The 6,454-nt window shown below is 39.6% G+C and overlaps 1 pseudogene; it reads left to right on the forward strand.

Moving 5' to 3' along the window:
• Nucleotides 1-3,603: 3,603 nt before the first annotated feature.
• Nucleotides 3,604-6,224, forward strand: LOC112918328 (large ribosomal subunit protein mL45 pseudogene; annotated as a pseudogene).
• The last annotated feature ends 230 nt before the right edge of the window (nt 6,225-6,454 follow it).

A 6,454-nucleotide genomic window follows, 5' to 3' on the forward strand; every position in this document is an offset into this window, starting at 1 on the left:
AGACATTCAGATTTCAGAGTGGTATCACTTACTTTGGTCTAGGCAAATCTTTAGGAGTAGGAAGATCTACTGGGTTTTGGACATCACTATAAGCAGAAGATGCTAAATAATCCCAGAAAGAGACTCCACTAAGTATATTAAGTTGGTGGGATTTTTGGGATTTTTAAGTGTTTGAGAATCACATGGGAATGAAATGATTCAAAGGACAAGATTAAAAAAAATATATAAAGTCATCATTCTCTGAAAATAATAGCATGTGTATTAGTTCCTGAAGTATTTAAATAGAAAGTGAAACTGAATCACAGTTTACTTTTCATAGTAAAACTATTTAGAATGCAAGTCTTCTTCCCTGAAAGAGCAACAGGGTTTTTATAAAACATTTTTTCCTGTTCTCTGAAATCTGGAGTTCACAAGAAGACTTGGGGGTTATGCTTTATTGAAGGTGACCCTTTACTTCAGTAGCAAAGAATGCCACATGGAGGTCAAGGAGTGGTGTTGTGGAGAAGAGCTGTGGGCTCTGAGTCAGCAGAGCATATGACTGAAACACAGTTTGGGTCAGACACCCAAGGCTGGGGAAGCAGCTGCAAAGCTTGTATACATTGTATACATTGAGGGCAGTAGCAGTGTATGGAGGGATCTCACAGTACCTTCGAGAGTGAGCTTCCGTGAGCTGGAGCTCAGTATATATCAAGGGCCTAGAGAATGTATAGGAAAGGTTAGGGAAGAATAGATAAGGGGGAAAAAGGGATCTTCCTCAAGAAAATTGATTTTTCACGTGTAGGGTGGTATAGTCGTTTTCCCTCCCATCTACTTGATAATACATTACTGCCCCAGGAGAGTTCTAGTCCTTTTAATGTGTTCCCAACCCTAGTTGACCCCATCATCTTAATCATGTTTGCTGTTTTTCTCCAACTTCAGACTTCTGTGTCTTAAAAAGAATACACCTTGGGTCTTACTTGCCTCTGGGCCCTGCCTCTGGGCCCTTCCTCTTGAGGCCGCCCCTGTCTGGGCCATACCTCTTCCTTCCTATCCCCCAATTTCCACTTCTTAACCCCCTTCCATCCTGCCCTACTATCACAATGTTCCCTCTTATTTCTGACCACTGTAGTAGGCTCTGTGGTTTTAAGTGGTGTGACCGTAAAATTTAATGTCAAAATCAGAATACTTTTAGACGTAAAAGGGGGTGCTTTGTAATTAATGATGATGCTGAGATAATGGGTATAAACTAGGGACTGTCCCAGGCAAACTAGGGTGCGTGTGTTCCTTCAAGGCATTTATCCTCATCATGACTCCCTCCTGTAGGAAGGCAGAAGATTCTGAGGGCAATGCCTTTCTGGTCCTTGCGTCTCTTCTCATGGTCAGCTGGTACTTTTTTTTTTTTTTTTAAGATTTATTTATTTATTTATTATTCAAGATAGAGAGAGAGAGAGAGGCAGAGACATGGGAGGAGGGAGAAGCAGGCTCTGTGCCGGGAGCCCGACGCGGGACTCGATCCCAGGACTCCAGGATCATGCCCTGGGCCAAAGCAGGCGCCAAACCACTGAGCCACCCAGGGATCCTCTGCTGGTACTTTTTAATAAACTTTTTATTTTGAAATGATTATAGATTAACCAAGTTGTAGAGAAGTACGGGGTTGCCACATACCCCTCATCCAATTTCGCCCATTATTTACATTTTGCATTTCTGTGGTACATTTGTTAAAACTAAGAAACTGTATTGGTTTATTATTATTTAAACTCCAGTTTTTCTTTATTTTTTTAAAGATTTTATTTTATTTTATTTTATCTTATTTTATTTTATTTTAGAGAGCAAGAGAGAAAAAGAAAGAGAGAGTTCCCAGGATATTTAAGTCCCAGGACTTATTTTATTACTAGAAATTGGTGTCTTTAGTCTCCTTTTACTGGTCTCATCCACCTCCCTTTGAAACCACTCCTCTGTTCTCTGTATCTTTGAGCTTGGGTTTTAAATATTCTAAAAATTTTATTTGTAAATTGCACATACAAATGAGATCATATGGTATTTGTCTTTCTCTGTCTGACTTATTTCATTTAGCATAGTATCTTCTAGGTCCATCCATGTTGTCTCAAATGGCACGATCTTATCCTTTTTTATGGATATGTAATAGTCTGTTGTATATATATGCCACATTATCTTTTAATTTGTCAATGGACAGTTATGTTGTTCCCATATCTTGGCTATTATAAATAATGCTGCAGTGAAAATGTTGGTGCAGATAGCTCTTAGAATTAGTGTTTCTGTTTCCTTTGGATAAATACCCAGAAGTGGAATTTACAGGATCAGATGATAGTTCTACTTCAATTTTTTTTGAAACCTCCAAACTGTTTTCCACAATGGCTATACCAATTTACATTCCCACCACAGCACACCAGGGTTTCCTTTTCTTTCATCCTCACCAACACGTGTTATTTCTTGTCTGTTTTTCCCCATTGATGTATAACTAACATATAATGTTAATAGTTTCAGTTGTACAACATATTAATTCAACAATCTTATACATTAGTGCTCATTTTAAATGTAGTCACCACCTGTCAACATACAGCATTATTAAAATAGTACTGACTATATTCCCTATGTTGTATTTTTCATCTCCATGACATTTATTTTATAACTGGAAGTTTGTACCTCTTAATCCCCTTCATCTATTTGCCCATCTCTCCACACACCTCCCCTCTGGCAACCACCAGTTTGATCACTCTATTTAAAAGTCCTCTTAATTTGTTTTATTTTTTAGATTCCAGATGTAAGTGAAATCACATGGCATTTGATTTCACTTAGAATAATATCTCTAGGTCCATCCACGTTGGCACAGATGGCAAGATTTTTCTTTTTTATGGTTGAGTAATAATTCATTGTGTGTGTGTGTGTGTGTGTGCATGTGTGTGTATATATATATATACCACATCTTCTTTATCCATCTGCTGATGAACACTAGGTTGCTTCCATATCTTGGCTATTGTAAATAGTGCTGCAGTAAGCATAGGGATGCATATATCTTTTTGAATTAATATTTTTGTTTTCTTTGGGTAAATTCCCAATAGTAGGTTTACTGAATCGTATTTCTATTTTTAATTTTCTGATACAGCTCCATACTGTTTTCCATAGTAGCTGAACCAATTTACATTCCCACCAGCAAAGCACAAGGGCTGTCTTCTTCACATCCTTGCTTACACTTGTAATTCTTGTCTTTTTGATTCTATACTAGTTTGAGGTGATAGCTCATTATGGTTTTGATATGCATTTCCTTGATAATTAGTACTGTTGAGCATTTTTTCATGTGTCTGTTGCCATCTGTTGTCTTTGAAAAATGTCTCTTCAGGTCCTCTGCCCATTTTTATTTTATTTTTTTAAAGATTTTATTAGCAAGGGAGAAAGAATCTCAAGTAGACTCTGCACTGATTGTGGAGTCAGATGTGGGGGTCCATCTCAGGAGAGATCATGACCTGAGCCAAAACCAAGAATTGGATATTAACCTACTGTGCACCCCTCTGCCTACTTTTAAAAAATATTTTAATTCGGGAAGCCCGGGTGGCTCAGTGGTTTAGTGCTGCCTTCCGCCCAGGGCATGATCCTGGAGTTCTGGGATCGAGTCCCACGTCGGGCTTCCTGCGTGGAGCCTGCTTCTCCCTCTGCCTGTGTCTCTGCCTCTCTCTCTGTGTGTCTCTCATGAATAAATAAATGAAATCTAAAAAAATAATTAATTCCAGTATAATTAACATACAGTGTTATATTAGTTTCAGGTCTAGAATATAGTGATACAACAATTTTGTACATTACTCCATGCTCATGATAAGTGTACTCTTAATTCCTTTCACCTATTTTACCATCCTTGCCCCCCTTCCCTTCTGTTCCTCTGTTTGTTCTGTATAGTTAAGAGTCTATTTTTCGGTTTGTCTCTTTTTTTCTTCATGTTTCTTAAATTCTACATATGAGTGAAATCATGGAATTTGTCTTTCCCTGACTGACTTATTTCACTTAGCATTTTATTTGCTAAATCTGTCCATGTTGTTGTAAATTGCAACATTTTATTCTTTTTTATGGCTGAGTAATATACCATTGTGTGTGTGTGTGTGTGACACACACATACTATATACACAATCACTACCTCTTCTTTACCTATTCATCTATGGATGTACACTTGGGTTGCTTCCGTAGATTGGCTAATTGTAAATAATACTGCAGTAAACATAGGGTTGTATATATCTTTTTGCATTAGTATTTTCATATTCCTTGGGTAAATACTCAGTAGTACAATTACTGGATCATATGGTAGTTCTATTTTTAATATTTTGAGGAACCTCTATATTGCTTTTTACAGTGGCTGCACCAGTTTGCATTCCTACCAGCAGTGGAACACTGTTGTGCTCCACATCCATGCCAACATTTGCTTCTTGTGTTTTTTATTTTAGCCAGTCTGACAGGTGCAAAGTGATACCTTATTGTGGTTTTGATTTGCTTGTTGCTGATGATGAGTGCTGTTGAGCATCTTCGTGTGTCTGTTGGCCATCTGTATGTCTTTTGGAGAAATGTCTGTTCATGTCTTCCCATTTTTTAACTGGATTATTTGGGGGATTTTTGGTGTGCATTTCCTTTGTGCATTTTATTTCATTTTAATATTTTATTTAAATTCAATTTGCCAACATATAGTATAACACCCAGTGCTCATCTCATCATGTGCCCTCCTTAGTGCCCATCACCCTAGTTACCCCCACCCACCTCACCTTTTGCAACCCTTTGTTTATTCCCAGAGTTAGAAGTCTCTCATGGTTTGTCTTCCTCTCTAATTTTTCCCCAGTTTCCCTCCTTTACCTTATGGTCCCTTTCACTATTTCTTATATTCCACATATGAGTGAAACTGAGTGACTTAGTTCACTCAGTATAACACCTTGCAGTTCCATCCATGCTAAAGTAAATGACAGGTATTCATCCTTTCTGATGGCTGAATAATAGACCATTGTGTGTGTGTGTGTGTGTGTATACATATATACACACACACACACAATATATATATATATAATAGACCATTATATATATATGTATCACATCATACATATATATATACCTCACATCTTCTTTACCCATTCATTTGTCAAAGGACATCATGACTCCTCCCATAATTTGGCTATTGTGGACATTGCTGCTATAAGCATCGGAGTGCAGGTGTCTCATCATTTCACTACATCTGTATCTTTGGGGTAAATACCAAGTAGTTCCTTTGCCCATTTTTAATTGGAATTTGTTTTGTTTTGGTGCTGAGTTGTGTTAAGTTCTTAATATACTTTGGATAGAGCGGCCTTTGCGGGAACAAAATGGCAGCCCCCACACTGCGGGGTTTGTATTGTTTATCCAAAGCCTTAGGATGGTGGTCTTGGAAACCTGTCCTGGTGATTCAGTCCACAGTTGTAGTTCCAGCGAGAACTAAAAAACATTTCACACCTCCTACTTATGAACCCAAATACAAATCGGAAAAGGGGTTTATGAAATATGCCCAGAAAGCAGGACTGGTCATTCCTCCAGAACGTTTGGAGCGTCCACTACATCTGGCCTGTACAGCTGGTATCCTTGATGCCTATGTTCCTCCAGAGGGTGATGCTCGCTTGTCATCTCTGGCACAGAGAAGCAAACAACTGAAGAAGAAGGTGGCATCACAGTTGTCAATCCGGAAGATAAGAGAACATGATCCTAATTTTAAAATAAAGGACTTCCCCGAAAAAGCTAAGGATATTTTTATTGAAGCTCACCTTTGTCTAAACAACTCAGACCATGATCGGCTTCATACCTTGGTAACTGAAAACTGTTTTCCGGACATGGTCTGGGACATCAAGTATAAGATGGTCCGCTGGAGCTTCGTAGAATCTTTAGAGCCACCCCAGGTGGTTCAGGTTTGCTGTTCGAATCTGCTGAACCAGGGCAACATATACAGCCAGGTCACTGTCCGCACGCACACTCGACAGGCTCTGGCCATCTGTGACCGGTTTGGCTGGCTAATGTATGGACAGGAAGATGTGCCCAGGGATGTCCTGGAGTATGTTGTGTTTGAAAAGCACCTGGTAAATCCCTATGGGAGCTGGAGAATGCATGGCAAGATCACCCCTCCATGGGCACCCCACAAGCAGCCCATCCTTAAGACAATGATGATCCCTGGGCCCCAGCTGAAACCCTGGGAAGACTATGAAGAGCCACAAGGAGAGGCCCATATACTTTAGCTATCCTGGTGGCATGACTCCTGGGATGTGAAGCATGGTGATGAGGTGGCTGGATGCTATGGAGTCTGGAAGCTGTGAAGTCAGTCATCTCTCCATCATGCTGTAGAAGCATCTATGTTTGTCCTCTCCTCTCCTGCTTGGGTGTTTCCAGCTGTCTCTTCCACAACCACAGCTGATGGCTGGGTCCAGGTGGGTGGCTGGCTGATACATACAGCCATAAGCCCACTTCT

The sequence above is a fragment of the Vulpes vulpes genome, chromosome 3 (genome assembly GCF_048418805.1).
Source record: "Vulpes vulpes isolate BD-2025 chromosome 3, VulVul3, whole genome shotgun sequence".
Taxonomy (NCBI): Eukaryota; Metazoa; Chordata; class Mammalia; order Carnivora; family Canidae; genus Vulpes; species Vulpes vulpes.